Here is a 23,805-nt window from a genome sequence, read left to right on the forward strand (position 1 = left end):
CACTGCTCCTTCACGCACAAGAAACCCCCGTGACAATAAGCAGCGGAACGGCTCTGCACACGAAGGCTCTGTCTGCACTGGCGGCTTCTTGCACAAGAACACGGCCACACAGGGCTGCTGACGCAGGTGACCAGGTGGTTGGCAGCAGTGTTGTGGGCCGGGCACATGCCCCAGGCCTCCTGGACATATGGAGCCTCCCTCTGTGGCTTGGGCTGGAGGAACCTGCCCCCTGCAGGGAGCCTTGGGCCAGCCACTGCAGCAGCAGGAATTTGGGAATCACGTCACCTCACTGGGGCAATGGAGGGAAGAGAAGGGTTTTCCCTGCCATTAGGGAAAGCAGGCCAGGACAAGACCCTTTTAGCCACTGGGGCTGTGCAGGCTGGAGCCTCCTCCTATGAGCTCTCTGCTCTGCTTCCTGCAAAGGTCTCAGCCTCTTGTGTGTCTCTGCTTCCCTGTCCTTAGCAGGCAGCTAAAGGAGGGGTGAGGACAATCACCACAGCAAACATCTCAGTGGCCAGCATGGGGCTTGAACCCATGACCTTGGCGTTATTAGCACCACGCTCTAACCAACTGAGCTAGCCGGCCTGCCAAGAACAAGCTTACAAATGGCCCTTTCAGAAAGGCACCTAGAGCAGTTGCTGGGATGACTGGAGCTGCAAATGGCTCTTCTCTGACAACGCCACTAGTGACTCACTGTGACGGGGGCTGGCTAGTCAAGCTGGTTTGAGGTGTCACGGAAATCCAGACTCAGGGTTGGAAGGAGAGAAACACTTTTATTAAGAGCTGTGGGAAGTTTCAAAAGAAAGACTTCCAAAATCAAATGTCCGTGGTAACCTTATATACATTCATGGTTGCACACAAAATAGAATAGACATCACATAAGCTAGTGACAGCGTTACAATTGGCTTAATGCTTAAAGCTACTTTTATCTCAATATGCAGAGATAAACTTAGTTACATGGGTGCTAGTCTCATCCTGGCAGCAGAAAAGCTAGATCAGGCTGGTTTTAGTAGGTTCACTATCTCTCATACACAACGCAAGGTCACATTCAGTCAGTTGCATTCACACTTCACATTGTTCCTTTTAACAAAATACATTTTCCTTCTCAGAGGCTTGGTCCCGGTGGCTGGCGGCCAGCATGGCATGTCACCCTCCTGTCACACTTGGTGCCAGAAGAACAAAGCTTGCAAAGGAGTTTGAATTCCCTCCATCTCCCCATGCTGCAGCGGTAAAAGAAATCGTGAAACCGTCCCCTTCTCCTGTCGCCGGAGAGATGGAAATGGAGCCGTTCCTTGTGGGGAAAGACGTGGGTGTGTCAGGAGGGGGATTTGTGCTCAAACCTCCCCACAGACCAGAACCCCCCATTAGGGGCAAGAAAGAGCCTAGAGTTGGGCACTTGAGAACTCGCGGTTCCTGCTACCCTATGATGGCATATTAGGAACGCTATTGCACTAGCCTGGCTAGCTCAGTTGGTAGCGCATGCGACCCTTAATTTTAGGGTTATGGGTTCAAGCCCTATGCTGGGCAATGCCCTTCTTTAACTCACATTCTCAGCCTACAAGCAATTCACTCAGCTTCCACCAGGGTTTTAGAAAGAAAAAGTCTTCTCCACATCAGCCCAGGGAGGAGAAAAGGTGCCTGGTCTGTAAAAGGTGCTCTGGAAATGAGAAAGCAGCTGAAGTGACTCTGGTGGGACTTGAACCCACAGCCTTTGAATGGCTTGTTGGGCTCACATTAACCACTACAGCTTAGAAGTCCAACATGCTTTCCATTGCACCACAGAGCCTGCTGGCTGGCTGAGTCTGAAATCTCCACTCTCTGCTTTGCAGCATGGCAATTGCTGGGGGGAAAGAAAGGGGGAGCCAAGTCTGTCTCTTTTGGGAGAGCAGGTAGGAAGAGGAAGGGGGCCACTGAGCCCCTCACCCTTAAAGTAAGGGATAAGAACTGAGCTGCAGTTGGGGAATGTGGGTATCAATCCCACTGCCTCTCGCATGCTAAGCGAGCGCTCTACCACTTGAGCTAATTCCCCTGCTGTGACAAAAAGAAAGCTCTCCTGCCCCACGCACATTGTTCCAGAGCCCACAAGGTTCCTGCAGATGCCCAAGGCGTCTTTCGGAAAGGGCCACTTGTGATTTATTTCAAAGTAAGTGCTGTGTAGCCAGCCCCAAATTACAAAATAAGCTATTTCAAAATAGGCACATTGATTATTTTGAACTATGGGACGCACCCCTAGTGAGTTAGAGCTGAACTCTGCCCCCAGCTCCCTGCTTCACCCACCCAGGTACTGACTCCCTCTTTCCATAGGGCTGTTTGCATTGGCCTCCTTTCTCTGTAGCCAGGCTTCAGCCAGGACTGAGACTCAGGGGAAACCTCACAAAGGAGATTCCAGGCAGCCAGGCCATGGGGGTCTCTGAGATGCCCCAGCCCTGCAGCCTGTCCCACCTGGCCGTTGCCATGGTCCCTCTGTGAGGTCACTGCCTCCCAGCCAATGAGCTGAGGTGCTGCACAAGGCCCTTGTGATGTCACTGCTGCCTTGCAGGCTCATGTCCTGCCCCTGGCCAGCCCCTTGGCATGTGTGAGCTGCTCCCCCTCTGCCCCCCTCACTCAGGGCTGGTTCTGGGGCTCAAGCAGGGAACATCAGAGGCTGCTCAGGGGGACATATTGGGGCCTGTGAGTGTTGCTGTCCCTGCTGTACAGACAGGGCCATAGAGCCTCAGGAGGCTGTAGCCGTGGGAGACACTTCCCTGGTTTCGGGAGGGAGATGAGATGTCAAGGCCCATGACTCGGAGCCAGCTACAGATACCCATGGAAAGCTGATTTTCAGAGGGGTGTGATCAGCCCTTCCTGTGTATCTGGCTTCTTCACAGGGGCTTAATCAGGAGCTAAAAGTTGAAGAAGGGCCAGTTAGAAGGGTGAATTTCTTTCCCTGGCAACTTTTGCTGTGTGCTGCATGGGCCTAATGGGCAAGGCACTGGCCTCCTGAGTCAGGGATTGTGGGTTCAAGTCCCAGCTGGGGTGACAGTTTCCTTTCACTGACAAAGAGTTCCTCTGCTCTCTGAAGTAGTTGGCAAGGATGATGGGCAGTTGCTGTCTCCTTCTCTACAGAAACTGTTCAGACCCCTCACTAGCAAGTGCTGGTGTTAGGTGCAGATCTGGTTGCTAAAAGCCCAGGTGTCCGAATGAAGGGGCACATTTTGCTCTAGAAGGCCCAGGAGTGACAGCCAGATGGAGGTGGCTGTAGCAGGGTCTGTCTGGAGACAAAGAGGAGCCTGAGGATGAGAAGGCCCATGAGAGGCAGAGACTCCGGGGCTAGTTATTTGGTCTGGCAAACTGACAGACAATCCCCAGGCCCTGAGCATGGTGCGGGCAAGGCCCATGGGGCAGTTTGCCTGGTGGGGTTTGGCGTGTGGAGAAGCTGTGAAGCTCTTTGAGTGGATAAGGTCCCTGGCTGAGCTGCGCCACCTGCCATGTGTGTGACTCAAACTGTCCCTCGTCCCCTTTTGTGTGTCTGTTGCGCTTCCGGCATCTTTCCTCAGGCACGTTCATCCGGCAAAGACCCCCCCAGCGATCTTGTATCTTCCTTTGTGCCGCTCAGCCGCAGACACAGCCAGGGCTGGAAGGAAATTGCTGCACTTTGGGAGTCAAAGGTGTTGTCTGGCACCATAAAGCAGTTTCACCCAAGAGCCTCAGAAGGGCACCATGGCTCAGCTGGCTAAAGTGCTTGTTTCATAAACAGAAGATCCTGGATTCTATACCTGCTGGTGCCTTATTGCAGCCCGTGCTTGCATTTTCCTATGTCCTTATGGGGCACAGAAGAGGCCTCCTCTGGCCACCCATGGAACTGCGGGTTCAGGAAAAGGCTGATTGGGGAGGAGTGTTGGGAAGAAGGAAACCACAAGTGAGAAGCAGCTGATGCCCACAGACCCTCACTCTCCATGGCTGCAGGAGCTGTAATGGTTGCACCTCAGGCTCTCTGAGCACGGACACCCCCAGGGAATCACAAGGGCGTGTGGTGCTGGCTCTCCTGTCCCAGCAATTGCAGTCAGAGCCCTGCCTTGTCAGTGCCAGTCACAGCAGCCTCTGCACCTGCTCCAGGCTTGTGGTTTCCTTCTTCCCAACGCTCCTCCCCAATCAGCCTTTTCCTGACCAGCAGTTCCATGGGTGGCCAGGGGAGGCCTCTCCTGTGTCCCAGAAGCTGCCAGGCTCTGACTCTTGTCCCCTTGGTGCCCTCGTCTAAATTCTCTTTTAAATTGGTCTTTATGGTCCTGCTCAGGGTGTTTTTCTCCGCAGCAGCGCACAAGAGAGAAGCTGGTGCCACTGGCCCTGCAAGGCAAGATGAGTTTTGCCTGCCCCCCTCAGCCTGACTCCCTACTTGGCCCCATTCCTGCCTCCCTTCCTGGGCTGACCCAGTGACTGAAAGGCGCTGCGGCTGCTGCCGACAGGGAAGAAGCTGGGAGGCAAGGTGCTGGCAGCAAGAGATTCCAGCTGCCTCTTTGCCCTGGGTCTCAGTGTGCCATGCCGGCCGCCAGCCACCTTGACCAACCCTCAAACCAGCTGGATGAGCCAGCCCACATCACAGTGGCCCTGTCAGAGAAGAGTCATTGGCAGCTGCAGAGACAGCCCTTCAGCTGCTGGACGTGCCTTTCTGAAAGGGCTATTTGGAACCTATGTTTTGGTTGGCTGGCTAGCTCAGTTGGTTAGTGCATGGTACTAGCAAGGTCATGGGTTCAATCCTTGTGCTGGCCACAGATATATTTGCTGGGGTGACTGTTCTACCCCTGCCCCTCTACTTTAGCTGCCTGCGATGCACAGGGAAGCAGAAACAGGCAAAAGGCTGAGAGCTTTTCAGGAAACAGTCCAGAAAATTGGTAGGAGGAGGCTCCAGACTGAGTGGCTGAAAGGCCTTTGACCTGGCCGGCTTTCCCCAATAGCAGGGAAAACTCTTCTCTTCCCTCTATTGTGGGGCCACTCATGGGCCTGCTGGCTCAGCTGTTCAGAGCTTGATGCTAATAATGCCCATGTCACGGGTACAAGCCCCATGCAGACCCCACAACAGCTGAATTAGTTTTGTTTGAGCTGCTCCCCATGAAAAGGGGTGAGAGGGAGCCCTTGGCTGTGGGACCCACTTGTGCCTGTTGCTCAGGGTTAAATAAGTTCTCCCCCAGGAGGCTGCCTGTTCCCTTCCCACCTTCCATTGGCTGGGAATCAAATCAAGCAAGGGGCAGCAAACGCCAGGCACTGTCATTGTCTGGGACACAGATACAGACCCTCTTGGAGCTATGGTCCGAGGAGGAGTCTCTGCAGGCCCTGCAGTCCATGCGGAGGAATGTGGACATTTATGGCCGAATGGCCAATGGTCTAGCAAAGAAAGGCCACCTCCCTCCTACCCCCGCATCCTAGACCAAGTCAGAGACAAGGTCAAGGAATCGCTGCAGGGGTATGTGAGCGAGGAACCGCATTACTGTGCATGCTCTTGGAGAGGATGAAGAGCCGTGAGAGGCAAGAGGCAGCTGCAGGACCCATTTGTGCCTGTTTTTTCAGGGTTGAAGTAAAAGCTCAGCAAGGAGATTTGATGCTCCCTATTTACATTGCATTGGCTGGGAATCAAACCCAGGTCAACTGCTTGGAAGGCAGCTATGCTCACCACTATACCACCAATGCCTGCCTGTAAAGACAGGGCAAAATTAGTGAGGGAAACCCACGTCTGCCATGAGGTTAGCCGGGGGCGAGAGGGTGCCCGTGTGGTTTGGGTAAAGCAGAACTTCTTGGCCATTAGACAAAGATCAGGAGTGGAGATGCTGGGGTAGTGGCTGCCCTGCGCTCTCCGTGGTGTGAGGAGCTGGGCAGGAGAGGAGTCCCAGAGGTTGTTGGGTGGGAGAGTAGAGTTTATCAGACTTTGGGCTAAGCTCTAGAGCAGCCAAGGGAGAGGCGGGGAAGTGGCTTCTGGATACTCTGTGTGGCCCGGGGATGAGGACCAAGAGCCGTCCTTGTGTTTGTTGCTGTAAAATGTTGTTTCTGGGTCCTTTGCCTAAGATTGAGCACTTCTGCCTTATCACAGGCACAAGCCCCCAGAGACCCCTCCAGGGACACATCACAGGCAGGGCCGGACCGAGCCATTCCGGTGCCCCGGGCTGACAGTTCAATTGCGCCCTGGGTTGGAGGAGGGCGCATGGGCGGAGCTGGTGGTGGCAGGATGCACGTGCCTGGCCCAGCCCGGCTACCGTCGCTGGTGCGCAGCCCGAGGCCGCCCGGAACAGACTGAGCTTGGCCATGCAGGGTCCCGCAGCCATTGGGGGGAGGGCGCTGCTGGCCAGCGCTGCAGGGGTTCACGTGGCCCCCGCCCCGGGCAGCCGCTGCAGGGTGGCTGCTGGGAGCTACTGCAACCCGCAATCCAAGAGCCAGGCATGCAGCGCCTGATGGCAGCTATAAAGGGCGGCTGCCCAGCTAGCCCAGGCCTTAATCCAGCCCTGGTCACAGGACCAAGCAAGGGACAGAAACACTGGGCACTGTCAGTGTCTGGGCCAGAGATAAAGACCCTCTTGGAGCTGTGATCCGAGGGGGAGTCTCTGCAGGCCCGGCAGTCCAGGTGGATGAATGCAGACATTTATAAACATAAAAACATCAGAACGGCCGTACTGGGTCAGATCAAAGGTCCGTCTAGCCCAGTGTCCTGTCTGCTGACAGTGGCCAGCACCAGGTGCCCCAGAGAGGGTGGACTGAAGACAATGATCTAGTGATTTGTCTCCTGCCATCCGTCTGCAGCCTCTGACAAACAGAGGCCAGGGACACCATTTTATCCCCTGGCTAATAGCCTTTTATGGACCTAACCTCCATAAAATCATCTAACATATGGCCCAATGGCTGATGGCCTTGCAGAGAAAGGCCACCTCCCCACTCCTGCATCCTAGACCAAGTCAGACCCAAGGTCAACGAATTGCGGGAGGGGTATGTGAGGGCCCGTGAGGGCAGGTCCCGCTCTGGGGAAGCACCACAGCACTGTGCATACTGAGAGGAACTGGACCGAATCCCGGGGTGTGGGAGCCCCTGTCTCCAGGGACAGTTGTGGAGTCTGGGATGGAGACACCTGGGAAGCAGCGGCGGCAGCTTCAGGATGACAACGCTGATGACCTGCAGCTCCAGGAGACGCAGGAGGACTCCCAAACGGCTTCAGGCAGCGGGGAGGGAACATCAGGTGAGTGCTGGGAGGTTGCAACACCCAGGACATGTCGACACTTGCAGTCTCCTTCAGGAGAGGGATGCAAATGGAGACATTCAAAATTGTAAATGAAATAGGGATTTAAATATCCCGTGCTACATTTGCATAATCGTGTCCGGGCGCTGTTTTAAAATACTTTATTATGAAAGTAGCCGGGAGCCAGGTTTGCTGTGTGAATTCTGTGGGGCAGGTGAGGTGAGGCCTGGGCACTGGGATTAGTTACCAGTTTCCCTGGCCCTGGGGCAGTGCTCACAGGTGTGATGGCTGAATGGTTAAGGTGTTGGACTAGAAATCCAATAGGGTTTCCCTGCACAGGTTCAAATCCAACTCGCAGTGAGGCCTGAGTTTTGGCCACACCCCTCGCCAAGGCAACAAGCTGCACAGCCCCTGAGCCACTCTCCTAGTCCCCAGTCAATCCCTTTCTGCACCTTCTGAGAGAGACAGGGGCCTGGTGCCTCATTATGGGTCCCTGAGCTCTAGGGAAACTCTCAGCTCCTGCAGCCTCTGCCCCTTGCCCAGCACCCCATGGCTCAGCCCTACCCCTGGGGGCTGCCCTGCTCGAGTGTGTGATAGGAGTTGAGTGAGAGGATGGAGCGTCTGGGCCTGCCCGCAAAGGTCCATCTATTAAGGGCAGAAATGTTGGGGATATGATAGGGACCTGTATGGCCTGTAATTCTCTGTCCAGGATATTTGGCAGCCGGGCTGCATGTCATCATGCCCCTCCCTCTAAGCCAGGCCTGGGCAATACAGGCCAGCCCATGAAGCCACCCAACATGGCAGCAAGAAGCCTCAGGCAGATTCCCTGCTCGCCCTGCCCCCACGCACAGCTGAGAGAAGGGGCTGCTGGGCCCTTTGTGTCTCTCAGCTGTAGAGGAAAAGGCTTCATGCCTGGTCCCTGCTCCAAGCTTGTTTGTGGCCAATGGGAGCTGCCTGCTTGAAGCCCCGGCCAGTCCCCACAAGCTCTTATTCACCCAGGCGTGTGACCTGTGCCCCCTGCACAGGGAAGGAGCTGCCTGAGAAATGTGCTTGGCTGCTGGGAGTGTCTCTGGCACCCCAGCCCCTCCCCTCCCTCAACCCACTGGCCCTCCCTGTGATGGAAAAGGGCAACAACTTGGCAGATATCATTAATAGAGATGAGGCTGGTTTCCCTGACAGGGAATTGAACCCAGGCCTCAGCAGTGAAAGTGTTGAATCCTAACCACTAGACCATCAGGGACACATAAGCAAGGCTCTTTCCTTACCTAAACTAGCCTTTCACAGGCCACTTTCTGTCCCCTTCAGGACATGGGTCCATTTTCCATTGCCCAGAAGGGACAAGAACAGAAACCAAACAGAACATCAGAACAGCCAGACGGGGCCATGCCAGTTGCCCAACTAGCCCAGGATCCTGTCTCACAACAGCAGCCAATTCCATTGCCCAGTGGGAATCCTCAGGACAGACAATTGTCAAGTGATCCCTCCTGTCGCCCATTCTCAGCTTCTAGAATACACCAGCTCAGGACCTGCCCTGTCCATTCTGGTGAAATTCCTTTGATTGACCTTTCCTGCATTAAGTTACCCAGTTCTGTTTTGGACCTTCTTGTAGATTTCACCTTCATAACATCCTCTGGCAAGGAGTTCCACTGGGCGCAAAAATGGTTCTTTTTTGTTTATTTTTAATTTGGCTACTTACCAGTTTCATTCTGTCACCCGGGATCTTGAGTTGGAGAAAAAAATTCTTCTTGCTTTCTGCACCCGTCATTATTACATGAAACGCTGTCCCTTCGCCCATGAGTCTAGACTACATCTAGACTGTGCTCCGCCCAGCATTCCCTCCCTCAGCATCCGTGCCAATCTAGATGCGCTTTTCCGCAAAAAAGCCCCGATCGCCATTTTCACGATTGGGGCTTTTTTGAGGAAAACAAATCTCTGCTGTCTACATTGGCCCGTTTGCGCAAAAGTTTTTCGGAAAAAGACTTTTGCCCAAACGGGAGCAGCATAGTATTTCCACAAAAGCACTGACAATCTTACATGAGATCGTCAGTGCTTCACCGGAAATTTAAGCGGCTGGCAAGTTTTTCCGCAAAAGCAGATGATTTTGCGGAAAAACTTGCCAGTCTAGACACAGCCAAGGGCTTTCTCTGCAGCACATTTGGTGCCATGAGAACAAGGCTTGAAAAGAGGGTTGACTTTCCTCCATTGCCCCTTGCTGCTGCACTAAAGAAATCCTGAAACCAGCCCCTTCGCCTGTCACAGGAGAGCTGGCCCTGTAATGGAGAGCAATGCACCATGTAGCCTGGCTAGCTCAGTTGGTAGAGCATGAGAGTTTTAATCTCAGGGTCGTGGGTTCAAGCCCCATGCTGGACCATGCCCTTTGTTAACTCACAATCCAAAAGCCTTTCAGCTTTCACCAGGGTTTTAGAAAGAAAAAGTCTAGTCATGGAGTTCAGCCAGGGGCAGCCTGTGGCTATAGGCTGACATCATGGGGTGCCTGATGATGATGTCACCTCATTGATGGGTGGGTGGGTGGGTGGGGGCTGCTGATACTGCATTTCGCCTGGGACACCAGCTGCTGCAGCCCACCTAGGGCTGCTCCTTGGTCCAGCTTTAGTAGAACCAGAGAGAGACCCAACTGTAATTTCCATCTTCTGAGGAGAAGGGAAGAGGATTTTCTTCTCCTCAGTTCTAGCCACATCAGCCCAGGGGGGAGAAAAAATAACCCTCCGCCTGCTGATTGTCCCCTGTCAGCTTCTGTAGCTTCACCTCCTGCCACAGCAGCTCCAGCTTTGAGCTACAAATCTCAAGGGGCTGGTGAGGAAATGAGGAGCTGGCAGCTCGGGTTAGTGGCTTCCCTGAGAACAAGAGGTGGAGTGTTCACAAGGTGCATCCCCTCCCCTGCAGAGTAGGGTGTTAGATAGAGCTGGAAACAGAACAGTCAGCCAAGCTCTATCATTATAGAGTGCTTCTGTGGTGTAGTGGTTATCACATTTGCCTAACACCCAAAAGGTCCCTGGTTCAAAGCCAGACAGAAACACAAGAGCTATGTCTCCCATTGCTGCTCCCAGGTAAGTGCAGCTGCTACTGACCAGCCTCTTTCTGGGATGACCTCAAATCCCATATGACAGAGGGGAGTGACATGAACTGAGAATGCCCCTTGGTGCCAGCCTGGGGAAATGAGAGGAATCAGGCCAGGCAGCTGCTTGGCCTTGCCTGCCCTGGGAGGCTGGTGCATTGGGCTGTTTCTGCCTGCTGCTTCCCTTGTGTGACTTGCCCACTGCACCCAGGCCAAATGTTGGAAAAGCTACAGAAATTGGGGTTTCAAAATTTGTGTAGCTTTTTCCAGAAGAGCAGTGCAGTGTAGACACAGCCTGAGTGTTGCTCAGCACTAGTAGGAGACAGACAGGGAGGGACAAAATGGTCTAACAGCACCTGCAGCCTTTCAGAACCACCCCAAGGACCAGCCCTTCCCTCCACCCTCACTGGGGTCTGCTGGGCAGGGCCAGAGGGAGGCATGGGCGAGCTGGGAAGCTGCCAAGAGCTCCAACCAATGGGGGCGCCTGATGGCAGATGTAAGGGGCGTGTGGCATCCCTTACAGCTGCCATCAGGTGTTGTGTGCCTGGCTCCCGCAGCCCCAGCCTGCCCACATCCCTGCGGGCCAGCAATGCCCTCCTCCCACGACCGCGGTTCCCTACAGGGGCCGGCCCTGCTGCTGGGAACTGTCTGCACTCACGCCCACCCCTGTGTCAGCCTAAGGATTGCCTGTTCTGTAAAAGGTGCCCTGAAAAAGAGAAAGCAGCTAAAGTGACTCTGGTGGGACTTGAACCCACTGCCTTTGAATGTCTAGCAGGGCTCATATTAGCCATAGCAGCTTAGAAGTCCAACAGGCTTTCCATTGCACCACAGAGCTTGACGGATTAGGGATGGGGGGTGTTGATATCTTCACTCTCTGCTTTGCAGCCTGGCAATTGCTGGGGGGAAAGAAAGGGGAGCCAGGTCTGTCTCTTTTGGGAGAGCAGGTAGGAAGAGGGAGGGGCCACTGAGCCCCCGCCATGGAAAATAACTTCTTTCCAACACTCCTTCCAAATCAGCCTTTTCCTGAACCAGCAGTTCTATGGGTGGCCAGGGGAGAGAAGGGGCTCTCTCCTGTGAGCTGTGACCCCCCCCAGGGGAGTCTCACACAGAGGTCTTGGGATCACAAGCTCCCTGTCACTCCCATCACGCAACAGGCGCAGGTCCAGCCTGTTCTGTAAAAGCCAGGCTGGAAATCAGAGATCAGCTAAAGTGACTCTGGGGGGATTTTAACCCACAACCTTTAAATGACTGGCCTGGGTCACACTGAGCACTACAGCTTAAAAGTCCAACACGCTTTCTATTGCTTCACAAAGCCCTCCAACTCATCTCAACACCACCCTTCCTTTATCGCCTCTGTTTGCTTTCCAACAGGGCAATTCCTGGGGTAGAAGAAAGGGAAAAGCTGAGCCAGAAGAACGCACACTCCCCCTCCCACACTCAGATTCCCCTATACCCAGCCCCCTGCCATGGCTTAAACCTGGATCCAGAGAGAAGAGCCAATGCAAACAGCCCCATGGTAGTGTGGGAGTCAGCATGACGGTGGGTGGGGCAGGGAGCTGGGAGAGGAGCTGGGGGCAGAGCTGGGGTCTATCTCACTACGGTTGCATCCCATAGCTCAGAATAAGCGATGCAATTGTGTAGCTTATTTTGAGTCAATTTTGAAATAGCCTATTTTGTAATTTGGCGCTGGCTACACAGCACTTAGTTCCAAATAAATCGCTATTCTGAAATGCCCCTCACTCCTCGCGCCATGAGGTTTAGTGAGCACGTTATGGTTTAAAACAAGGGGCTTGCTATGAAGACGCATCTGTGTGATATGAGCACCATGTTCTAAACCTCCGAGCTAGCCGGCCCACGGGTGTCAGTCTCACAAGTGGCCCTTTCAGAAAGGAGCCTCGGGCAGCCGCAGCGATGTTGTGGGCTCCGGAACAAGGTGGGTGAGGCAGATGCACTTCTTGCAGGCAGGGGAATTAGCTCAAGTGGTAGAGTGCTTTCTTAGCATGCAAGAGGCAGTGATATTGATGGCTATAGCTCAGTTCTTAGCCCTTATTTTCCATGGTGAGGGCTCATTGGCCCCCCTCCCTCTTCCTATCTGCTCTTCCAAATTAGACAGACCTGGCTCCCCTTTCTTTTCCCCCAGCAATTGCCATGCTGCAAAGCAGAGAGTGGAGATATCAAGTGTTGCAGTCTGTCAGGCTCTGTGGTGCAATGGAAAGCACGTTGGACTTCTAAACTACTGTGGCTAATATGAGCCCAGCTAGATATTCAAAGGCTGTGGGTTCAAGTCCCACCAGAGTCACTTTAGCTGCTTTCTCATTTCCAGGGCGCAGCTTTTACAGAACAGGCAATCCTTAGGGTGAAACTGGGGTGGGCTTGAGTCCAGACAGTTCCCAGAAGCAGGGCCGGCCCGTGTGGGGCCCCGCAGTCATGGGAGGAGGGCATTGCTGGCCCACACTGCGCTTTTCTGGAAAAACTTGCTGGCTGTCTACACTGGCCACTTGAATTTCCGCAAAAGCACTGACTTCCTACTTTAAGAAATCAGTGCTTTTTGCAGAAATACTATGCTACTTCCGTTCGGGAAAAAGTCCCTTTTGCGCAAAACTTTTGCACAAAAGGGCCAGTGTAGACAGCTAAGATTTGTTTTGCGCAAAAAAGCCCCGATCGCGAAAATGGTGATTGGGGCTTTTTTGTGCAAAAGCGTGTCTAGCTTGGCCATGAACGCTTTTCCGCAAAAAGTGCCTTTGCGGAAAAGCGTCCGTGCCAATCTAGACGTGCTTTTCCGAAAATGCTTTTAACGGAAAACTTTTCCGTTAAAATCATGCCAGTCTAGACGTAGCCCATGGGACCATCACACTGCCACATGTTTGGGTATCTCAGATGGTAGCTGATACTCTGCTCTCCTGGCTTTTTCCATTCAGTGGCTTCACCTCTCCAGACCCTGCCCCATCTGTATGTGGTCTCAAGGGAACTATCTGGCTCCCTCTCCGGCAGAGGAAGGAGAAATGTTGCCATGTCTTACACCCGTTGGCAGCATACAGACCCCGGCCCTGAGCTCCATGGGACAAGGAGAAGCTCCAGGAGATGGTTCCCCTGGGATCACGTCTCACATGGATCCAAAGGCTGGGGGCTCCCAGACCCACCCTACAGATGGGAATGCCAGTTCCTAGAAGCTCCCACCTAGAAACCCTTGAGTGAGGGTTCACAAAGAAGCTGGGGGGAGAGGAGTCACAGAGGTGTCTGGGTGTGTGAGTGCAGATTCTCAGCTGCTGAGCTAAGTTCAAGAGCAGCAAAGGGAGAGGAGGGGAAGTGGCTGCCAGACACTCAGGATAGCCCCAGGAGCTGAACCAAGAACTGTCCTTGCGTTTCTTGCCTTACAGCGTTGCTTCTCCGCTGTTTGGCTAAGATCAAGCACTTCCTGCCTCTTGGAGAGGAATAAAGGCCGTGAGAGGCAGCAGTACCCACTTGTGCCTGTTTTTTCAGGGTTAAAGTAAAAGCTCTGCAAAGTGCCATGCTGCTACAGCCCCACATTGCATCGGCTGGGAATCAAACCCAGGTCAACTGCTTGGAAAGCAGCTATGCTCACCACTATCTACGCTGAACACCTTTGTGAAAATTAGTGAGGGAAGTCCACATCTGCCATGAAGCGCACTTGAGGCAAGAGTGTGCCCGTATGGTTTGGGGTAAAGCATACCTTCTTGCCCGATTCGCTAAAATCAGGGGGGGTGATGTGCGGGTAGAAACAGCTCTGTAGCTCTCTGTGGCATGAGGGATTGGGTGGCAGAGGAGTCCCAGAGGTTTCTGAGTTGGTGAGCATAGTTTCTCGGCTCTTGGGCTAAGTTCAAGAGCAGCAAAGGGAGAGGCAGGGAAGTGGCTGCTGGATACTCTGCATGCATACTGTGAGGAACTGGACCTAGTCCTGGGGAACCCCTGTCTCCAGGGACAGTTGTGGAGTCTGGGATGGAGACACCTGGGCAGCAGCGGCCTGCTGACCAGCAGCTCCAGGATAAGGATAAGGAGGATTCCTGGAACGTTGTGACCCTCACCCTAGAACCGGTCCCCCAGATACAGAAGGCCTCCCAAATGTCTTCAGGCACCGGGGAGGGAACATCAGGTGAGTGCTGTGAGGTTGTAACACACATGGGGCAGGCGGGAGCACAGGGGATGATGCGCTATCGTGACGCATCATGCTGATCATAGGTTGGGGGACACCACAGATGTATGACCCCATAGAGGGCCGTCCTCCCCCCACCATGTGTGCAAGGCACCACCTGCTCCTGCAGAAAGTCCTGCCTGCAGCCAATTTCCTAACACTGGATGTAAGCACCTAAGTGTACTGGGGGTATAGCTTGGTGGTAAAGTGTTTAATTGCAGGTGAAGTGGTCCTTGGTACAACTCCAAGTGCTTCCCTGGAAGGTTGATCAACTTCAATAAAACCTTTGCATCTCTGGTTGTGTCGCATTCTGGATTTCTATTGTGCAAGGATTCCTAAAATTACTACAATTCCTGTGTCAATGCAGGGAAGCCAGGCAAACCCTTCTCAACTGAAACAAGTTCAAACCTGCTCTGTCTGGTTTCTATTCCCAACACGGGTGTGATCTGAATGCCCATTGATAGGTCTTTGGTCTCCATGGGCTGTTCTGTGCAGAAGAACAAGAACCGCGCTCAGCAGGGGAGGAATGGCCACAATCAATCTTCCGGAGTTTGATTTAGCAAGTCCAACTAAGACTCACTAAATCAAATTCAGAGTGTACCCCACCAGCTTCCAGTACTTCTGCTCTTTGCTCCCTTTGGGTTCCTGAAGTAGGGACACAGCCAGGTTCAACTGATGGAGGCCAACTCTCGCTACGTAGGGTATGTTTACACTTGCACCCTCTTTCCAAAAAGGGATGCAAATGTAAAGATTGGAAACTGTAAATGAAGCCACCAGGGACACAGACAATGGGCCTGCAAAAAAATGAAACAGCTGAGCACTTTGCAGAGAACAGGCCGTCGCCCGGCTGGGAGAGGCTCCATCATGCGTAGATTTTGCGCAGGGCCAGACTGCTGGGAGCAGGCTCTGGTCATGGACTTTCCTCCCCTCTCTGTTTCCTCTTGTTACCTCCTGCACCTGGGGCTGAAAGGGACGTGGGCTGCAGGCTGGTCCTGCCCAGCTGCCTTCCCCAGTAGGAGCAGAAAATGCTTATCGGATGGCTCACACATTGTCCCCAATGCACTTGCCTAAGGGCCTGAATTCTTGCTGCCCTTGGGTGAACCGAAATGCCCCTTCTGAAGGGTGGGCTCCACAGCTCACACCCCTCCTGTCACACAAAGCTTGCAAACGGGGTTGATTTTCCTCCATCTCCCCTTGCTTGCTGCTGCGCTAAAAGAAATCCTGAAACCAGCCCCGTCTCCTGTCACTGGAGAGATGGCCCTGTGCTGGGATATGAGAAAGCATCCGAGAGATGCTCCTTGCAGCCCTGGAAAAGAAGGGGTCTCTGGGTGGAAGGAAACCAAGTAAAGCAGGTCCCAGTGGGCATGAACTGGGGCACCTGTTTGGCCCAGTTGAGTGAGGGGTGGTTGGTGTCAAGGGCAGCACTCAGGACTCGGAACCATGGAATCTGAGGCCCCATTCCTGCCTCCCTTCCCGGGCTGACCCAGTGGCCGAAAGGGGCTGCAGCTGCTGCTGGCAGGGAAGAAGCTGGGAGGCAAGGTGCTGGCAGCAAGAGATTCCTGCTGCCTCTTTGCCCTGGGTCTGCCGGCCGCCAGCCACCTTGGCCAACCCTCAAACCAGCTGGACTAGCCAGCCCACATCACAATGAGTCGCTAGTGGCCCTGTCAGAGAAGAGCCCTTGGCAGCTTCAGAGACGTCCCTGCTGCTGCCTGAGGCGCCTTTCTTGAAAGGGCCACTGGTGAGCTGCATTTTCATTGGCCGCTTAGCTCAGTTGGTTAGAGTGTGGTGCTAATAACGCCAAGGTCATAGGTTCAAGTCCCATGCTGGCCACAGGGGTGTTTGGTTCGCTGACTTCCCTTCCTTTAGCTGCCTGCTATGGACAGGGAAGCAGAAACAAGCAAAAGGCTGAGAGCTTTGCAGGAAGCAGGGCAGAGATGTGGTAGGGGGAAGATCCAGCCTGTCCAGTTCCAGTGGCTAAAAGGGCCTGAGCCTGGCTTCCTGTCCCCAAAAGCAGGGGACCTGATGCCCAAATTCCTGCTGCTGCAGTGGCTACCTCAAGGCACCAGCTGGGGGCAGGCTCTGGAGCCCAAGCCACACGGGGAGACTCAATATGACCGGGAGGCCTGGAGCGTGTGAGCCCTGCACACAGGCTGCTGCTGGGGGCCTGCTTCAGTGGCCCAGCAGCTCAAGTTCCCCTGAACCAGCTTCTTGCTTCTTGCTGCTGAGGCCACTGACATGAGGCAGTGGGACCATCAGAGGAAGGTGCCAGCCCCAGCCCCAGCCTTAGCCCTTCCTCCCAGCTTCCTCCCCCTCCCAGGGTCTTTCCCCAGCCCCTACCCAGTTCTACATTCCCCACATAAAAACCAGAGAGTTTGTTCTTTCAACAGGGAAAAGTCCTGTTTGTGTTACCAGCAAGGGGAGGGGGAGAGGGAGAGGGAAGGGGGGGTGTTGGGGTATGTTGAGGTTGGGAGGTAGGCACAGAGGGCAAAAAATGAGTAATGTTAGTTAGTTGAAACCAAGGGGCTGGGTTTGAACTACTGCAAAGAAAGGACTCTGCCCCTGGAACTGCCCTGTGCTCTCCAGAGCCCTTAGGCTGGCACTGAGGAGGCCTGAATCCAGGCAGTGCCCAGCCAAGGGGGAGGGGTTAGGGTTAACCCAATGCTAGGTCTCAGCTGCTGTAACATGTGGGAAGAAGATTGACTAGGGACATGTTTTGGGAAAGTTACAGCTGGTTTCCCTGACTGGGAATTGAACCCAGGCCTCAGCAGTGAGAGTGCGGGATCCTAACCACTAGACCATCAGGGACTCATAAAACAAGGCTCTTTGCTCACCTACACTAGCCTTTCGCAGGCCATTTTCTGTCCACTTCAGGATGAGGGGGGGTCCATTCTCTCTTGCCCAGAGGGGACAAGAACAGCCAAATAGAACATCAAAGCAGCCAGACTGGGTCATGCCAGTTTTCCAATTAGCCCAGGATCCTGTCTCACAACAGCAGCCAATTTCATTGTCCGGAGGGAATCCTCAGGACAGACAGTTATTAAGTGCTCCCTCCATTCCCAGCTTCAGGTATACATCAGCTAGGGACACTTGCCCTGTCCATTCTGGTGAAATGCCATTGAGTGACCTTTCCTGCATTAAATTATCCAGTTCTTTTTTGGACCTTCTTGTAGATTTCACCTTCACAACATCCTCTGGCAAGGAGTTCCACTGGGTGCAAAAATGCTTCCTCTTTAACTCGGTTACTTACCAGTTTCATTCTGTCACCCTGGTTCTTAAGTAGGCGAAAAAATAATTTATTTGCTTTTGGCACCCCTGTCATCATCACATAAACCCCTGTCCCGTCGCCCCTTGCTTGTCCCTTTTCCAAGCTGAGAAGAAGAAGTTCCATGAACTCCTGGGAGCTGCTTTCCAAAGAAGAGGCATTTCCAGCAGAGAAGATGGCCAAGCCCAATCCCCTACACAAAGCCCCAGGAAATACCAGTGGAGATTGGGAAAGCTCCCTCTCGGGCAGCGCTACGGAATGGAGACAAGGGAGACGTGAGGTGAGAGGAAGGGGAACAAGTCACCTCTTCTCAAGCGAGACGTGGTGGGAAACTGCCGGTTCCGGTGCAAGCCGAGCTCCAAGGGCTGGCTCCTGCCCCGGTGGTTCCTTGCAGGGCCTGGCTTGAGATGCACCAAGAAGTGCCATGTGTGGCCAGGAGAGCGGGTGGGGAGAACGGAAGGTGTTGGAGCAAGCTGGGGCTGCCGGGTCTTGGGGGATCTGGGCATCAGAGGGGAACCTTACCTGGTTTTGTGTCCCCTTGCAGCAAAGGCCACAGACGTCCCAGAGGCTGGAGGTGCTGCCATTGGCCTTGGCCTATGTGGCTGCAATGCCCTGGTCCCTGCCAAGGCACCACTGAGGAGCCTCAACCCCAGCGGCGCCTCCTCACATCTCACCCTAACCTGCCTAGATCTATGTCTACTCTCGCAGCTTTTTGCGTGAGTAATATGCAAATGAGGCTAAGCATGGAATATCGCTGAGCATCATTTACATACCTAATGAGCCACCATTTGTTTCAGAAGAGGCTCTTGTGCCAGAAGGAGCATCTACACTGCCCCTTCTGGCACAAGAAAAACCCTTTTGTGCAAGGCCGTTCTTCCTGAAAAGTAATAGATGTAACGGCATTGCACAAAAGCGTTTTTCTTGCGCAAGAAGGGGCAGCGTAGACAGCTCCTTCTTGTGCAAGAGCCTCTTCCGCAATTTCTGCTGAGATGTGTTTTAGTAGTTAAATTCCTGGATTGCCCTTCCTCATTAAAACTGCTGTCATATGGTTAGTAATGGGGAAAATATTGCATTTTATTAACATCAGCAGAACTGACTTACATAGGGCCTGTGTGTTGTGTAGTCTTGCCTTAATCTTTGTATTCATGCCCATCAGTGTGAAAGAAGATATTTGCATATATATTTGCATATACAGACAACTGTGGATAATTCCCTGTAATATTATCACTCTCCTATAACTTTGTATTAACATCTCCTTTCAGATATATCTCTAAGGCTATGTCTACACTCGCGGCTTCTTGCGCAAGAACATCTTGCGCAAGGGTTCTTGTGGAACAAGTCATGCGCAAGAAAACGTCCACACTTCCACATGCACGCTGTGCTTTTGTGCAAGAGCTCTCATGGCAGTGTGGACGCTCTCTTGTGCAAGACAGGGGTGAGGATGTGGAAGGTAGAGAAGTCTGGGCACAGGATTCGGGATGGGGGGAGTCTTGGGGCTGGGACTGTGTTTGTGTGTTGAGGGGATCCCTCTGCTCTGGGCTCCCCGATGCCCTTTAACACACAAGGGCTTTTTCTGCAGTGCACTTGGTGCCGTGAGAACAAAGCTTGGAGAGGGGGTTGATTTTCCTCCATTGCCCCTTGCTGCTGTGCTAAAAGAAATCCTGAAACAGGCCTCTTTACCTGTCACTGGAGAGATGGCCCTGTGATGGGGGTATACTGCAACATGGAAGCTGGCTAGCTCAGGTCATGGGTTCAAGCCCCATGCTAGGTGATGCCCTTCTTTAACTCACATTCTAAGTCTACAAGCAATTCACTTTCAGCTTTCACCAGGGTTCTAGAAAGAAAAAGTCTAGCCCTGGGATCCAGCTTTAGTAGAACCAGAGAGAGAGGAGCAAGCTGCATTTTCTATCTTCTGAGGAGAAGGGAAGAGGATTTTCTTCTCTTCAGTTCTCGCCACATCAGCACAGGGAGAAGAAAAAATAACCCTCCGCCCGCTGATTGTCCCCCGTCAGCTTCTGTAGCTTCACCTCCTTCCACAGCAGCTCCAGCTTTGAGCTACAAATCTCTGTGTGTAGCCATATGGAATACTGAGTTTTCAGGCTGGCCTCTGCACTTCTGGCTTCCCTCCTTCTGCTTCATCCTTCTGGCTTCGACTACACGGCACATTTATTTTGGAATAAGCTGGTCTTGAATAGTTATTACAAAATATCTTATTTCAAACTAGCACGTCTACACTGCAGGGAAACCTCAGAATAGTCCGAGGCAGGCTCCCCGGTGTAGACGAGCTACCTCGATTTAGAGCCCCAGGAAGAATAACTTAGAATGGCCCCGGGGAGGGGATAGTTCAAACTAGCAGCAGTGGCGCAGCTACACAGGCCTTTTTTTAAAATAGCTAATTGGAACAGGCATTATTCTTTGTAGAATGAGGTTTGCAGAAGTCGAAATAAGCCATCTGTTACTTCAGAATTATTTCAAAATAACGGAATTGCTGTGTAGACTCTTGCAGTGTTATTGTGGAATAACGGCCATTGTTCCAAAAGAACTTTTGTGTGTAGAGAACCTGCGCAGCCCAAGAAATGTGATTGGCAGCTTGTACCCACAATCTTTCTCTCAATTGCAGTGGAGAGCTCCGAAGACATGGACCCAAGGCAACCACCTTGATTGCCTTCTGCTAAGGCCAGGCCGGAGGGAAAACAATTACTCCTTCGAGCTGGAGTTGAACCAGCAACCTAAGGATCACTTGCCAAGCACACACTACAGTCCTCCGCTCTGCCAGCTGAGCTATCAAAGGGAGCCTGACTAAGAGTGGCTAGTCCAGGTAGTCCCTTCTATAAGTCTCGGGGCACGTGCTCCCCCAAGTATATGGCATTGCTGATGAGGGGCAGAAGCGCACAGGTGCTGTCACAGGTGTTGTACCAATAAAAGTAAGCAGGATCTTATGAGGGGGATAAGGCAAAAAGCCACATTTATTGTAAAGATAATAATAAAGAATAAAGAAAAGATAGAAGCAAACAACGTTGTTTAACATTATAGGCCTTGTTTGGACACAGACTGGCTAACCTTGTGAGGAGGGCTTTAAACTAGGTTTGTTGGGGGCAGGTGAGCAACGCCCACAGGTAAGTGCTGCATGTGCGGGACTGGGAGATGGGTTGGAAATGGGGGGGACTACGGCCTATAATGGCAAGGAGAAAGGAGGGTCAGGGCACAACAGGGAGGCAAGATCAAATCAGTATCTTAGATGCCTATATACAAATGCGAGAAGTATGGGTAATAAGCAGGAAGAACTGGAATTGCTAACCAATAAATACAACTATGATATCATTGGTATTACAGAAACCTGGTGGGATGGAACGCATGATTGGAATGTTGGTATGGAAGGGTACGGCTTGCTCAGGAAGGACAGACAGGGAAAAAAGGGAGGAGGGGTTGCCTTGTATATTAAAAATGTACACACTTGGACTGAAGTGGAGATGAATGTAGGAGATAGCTGTGTAGAGAGTCTCTGGGTTAAGCTAAAAGGGATAAAAAACTAGGGTGATATCGTGCTAGGAGTCTACTACAGGCCACCTACCCAGGTGGAAGAGGTGGATGAGGCCTTTTTTAAACAATTAACAAAACTATCCAAAGCCCAAGATTTGGTGGTGATGGGGGACTTCAACTATCCAGACATATGTTGGGAAACTAACACAGCGAGGCACAGGCTATCCAATAAGTTTCTGGACTGCATTGGAGACAACTTTCTGTTTCAGAAGGTTGAAAAAGCTACCAGAGGAGAAGCTGTTCTGGATTTGGTTTTAACAAATAGGGAGGAACTAGTTGAGAACTTGAAAGTGGAAGACAGTATAGGGGACAGTGATCACGAAATAATAGAGTTCATGATCTTAAGGAAAGGTAGAAGGGAGACCAGCACAATTGAGGTAATGGATTTCAGGAAGGCAGATTTTGATAAGCTCAGAGAACTTGTAGGTAAGGTCCCATGGGAAGCAAGACTGAAGGGAAAAACAACTGAGGAGAGTTGGAAGTATTTCAAAGGGACGTTGTTAAGGGCCCAAAAGCAAACAATTCCGCTGTGTAGGAAAGATAGAAAATATGGCAAAAGACCAGCTTGGCTTAACAAGGAGATCTTGCACGATCTCAAAATAAAAAAGGAGTCATATAAAAAATGGAAACTAGGACAACTAACAAAGGAGGAATATAGGCAAGCAACACGGGAATGCAGGGGCAAGATTAGAAAGGCAAAGGCACAAAATGAGATCAAACTAGCTACAGGCATAAAGGGAAACAAGAAGACTTTTTATAAATACATTAAAAGCAAGAGGAAGACCAAGGACAGGGTAGGCCCACTGCTTAGTGAGGAGGGAGAAGCAGTAACAGGAAACTTGGAAATGGCAGAGATGCTCAATGACTTCTTTGTTTCGGTCTTCACCGAGAAGTCTGGAGGTGTGCCTAACGTAGTGAATACAAGCAGAGAGAGGGTAAGTTTAGAAGATAGGATACACAAAGAACAAGTTAAAAGTCACTTAGGAAAGTTAGATGTCAGCAAGTCACCAGGTCCTGATGAAATGCATCCCAGGATACTCAAGGAGCTGATAGAGGAGGTATCTGAGCCTTTAGCTATGATCTTTGAAAAATCATGGCAGACAGGGGAGATTCCAGAAGACTGGAAAAGGGCAAATATTGTGCCCATCTATAAAAAGGGGAATAAGAACAACCCAGGAAACTATAGACCGGTCAGTTTAACGTCTGTCCCAGGGAAGATAATGGAGCAGGTAATTAAGGAAATCCTATGCAAACACTTGGAAGGTAATAAAGTGATAGGGAATAGCCAGCATGGGTTTGTGAAGAACAAGTCATGCCAAACTAATCTGATAGCTTTCTTTGATAAGATAACGAGCCTTGTGGATAAGGGAGAAGCGGTGGATGTCATATACCTAGACTTTAGTAAGGCATTTGATACGGTCTCGCATGATATTCTTATTGATAAACTAGGCAAATATAACTTAGATAGGGCCACGATAAGGTGGGTGCATAATTGGCTGGATAACCGTAGTCAGAGAGTTGTTGTTAACGGTTCTAAATCCTGCTGGAAAGGGATAACAAGTGGAGTTCCTCAAGGGTCTGTTTTGGGACCCGTACTGTTCAATATCTTCATCAATGATGTAGATATTGGTATAGAGAGTACGCTTATTAAGTTTGCAGATGATACCAAACTGGGTGGGGTTGCGACTTCTTTGGAGGATAGGGACATAATTCAAAATGACTTTAGCAAGTTAGAGAAATGGTCAGAGGTAAACAGGATGAGGTTTAATAAAGAGAAATGCAAAGTGCTCCACTTAGGAAGGAACAATCAGTTCCATACATACAAGATGGGAAGCGACTGTCTAGGAAGGAGCATGGTGGAAAGAGATCTAGGGGTCATAGTGGACCACAAGTTGAATATGAGTCAACAGTGTGATGCTGTTGCAAAAAAAGCAAATATGATTCTAGGTTGTATCAACAGGTGTGTTGTAAGCAAAACTCGTGAAGTCATTCTGCCGCTCTACTCTGCACTAGTTAGGCCTCAGCTGGAGTACTGTGTCCAGTTCTGGGCGCCACATTTCAAGAAAGATGTGGAGAAATTGGAAAGGGTACAGAGAAGAGCGACAAGAATGATTAAAGGTCTAGAGAACATGACCTATGAAGCCAGGCTTCATGAACTGGGTTTGTTTAGTTTGGAAAAAAGAAGATTAAGGGGGGACATGATAGCGGTTTTCAAATATCTAAAAGGGTGTCACAAGGAGGAAGGAGAAAATTTGTTCCTCTTGGTTTCTGAGGACAGGACAAGGAGTAATGGGCTTAAAGTGCAGCAGGGGAGGTTTAGATTGGACATTAGGAAAAAATTCCTAACTGTCAGGTTGGTCAAATATTGGAATAAATTGCCAAGGGAGGTGGTGGAATCTCCCTCTCTGGAGATATTTAAGAACAGGTTAGATAGACATCTGTCAGGGATGGTGTAGGTGGAGCTTGGTCCTGCCTTGAGGGCGGGGGGCTGGACTCGATGACCTCTTGAGGTCCCTTCCAGTCCTATTATTCATCCAGGTTCTGTGTAGTTGTTATAGTTACCAGCCTGGAAGTTGCTTGTGACA

The 23,805-nt window shown here is 51.8% G+C and overlaps 1 protein-coding gene and 10 non-coding genes across 14 annotated transcripts in view; 4 read left to right on the plus strand and 7 right to left on the minus strand.

Moving 5' to 3' along the window:
• Positions 1-23,805, plus strand: part of LOC102461677 (uncharacterized) — a 185,343-nt gene that overhangs the window by 69,288 nt on the left and 92,250 nt on the right. The window lies entirely within an intron of this gene.
• On the minus strand, positions 512-585 carry TRNAI-AAU (transfer RNA isoleucine (anticodon AAU)). Its single transcript has one exon. It is a non-coding gene; the product is annotated as a tRNA-Ile (tRNA).
• On the minus strand, positions 1,682-1,786 carry TRNAR-UCU (transfer RNA arginine (anticodon UCU)). Its single transcript has 2 exons — positions 1,750-1,786; positions 1,682-1,717 (listed from the first exon to the last, which is right to left on the minus strand). It is a non-coding gene; the product is annotated as a tRNA-Arg (tRNA).
• On the minus strand, positions 1,957-2,029 carry TRNAA-AGC (transfer RNA alanine (anticodon AGC)). The gene has a single exon. It is a non-coding gene; the product is annotated as a tRNA-Ala (tRNA).
• On the minus strand, positions 5,590-5,661 carry TRNAG-UCC (transfer RNA glycine (anticodon UCC)). The gene has a single exon. It is a non-coding gene; the product is annotated as a tRNA-Gly (tRNA).
• Positions 8,361-8,432, minus strand: TRNAE-UUC (transfer RNA glutamic acid (anticodon UUC)). The gene has a single exon. It is a non-coding gene; the product is annotated as a tRNA-Glu (tRNA).
• TRNAK-UUU (transfer RNA lysine (anticodon UUU)) lies at positions 9,490-9,562 on the plus strand. The gene has a single exon. It is a non-coding gene; the product is annotated as a tRNA-Lys (tRNA).
• On the plus strand, positions 10,157-10,229 carry TRNAV-AAC (transfer RNA valine (anticodon AAC)). The gene has a single exon. It is a non-coding gene; the product is annotated as a tRNA-Val (tRNA).
• Positions 12,463-12,567, plus strand: TRNAR-UCU (transfer RNA arginine (anticodon UCU)). Its single transcript has 2 exons — positions 12,463-12,499; positions 12,532-12,567. It is a non-coding gene; the product is annotated as a tRNA-Arg (tRNA).
• TRNAE-CUC (transfer RNA glutamic acid (anticodon CUC)) lies at positions 17,152-17,223 on the minus strand. The gene has a single exon. It is a non-coding gene; the product is annotated as a tRNA-Glu (tRNA).
• TRNAY-GUA (transfer RNA tyrosine (anticodon GUA)) lies at positions 20,382-20,471 on the minus strand. The gene is given in 2 exon segments: positions 20,382-20,417; positions 20,435-20,471. It is a non-coding gene; the product is annotated as a tRNA-Tyr (tRNA).

This window comes from Pelodiscus sinensis, unplaced genomic scaffold (assembly GCF_049634645.1).
Source record: "Pelodiscus sinensis isolate JC-2024 unplaced genomic scaffold, ASM4963464v1 ctg35, whole genome shotgun sequence".
In the NCBI taxonomy this organism is placed as follows: Eukaryota; Metazoa; Chordata; order Testudines; family Trionychidae; genus Pelodiscus; species Pelodiscus sinensis.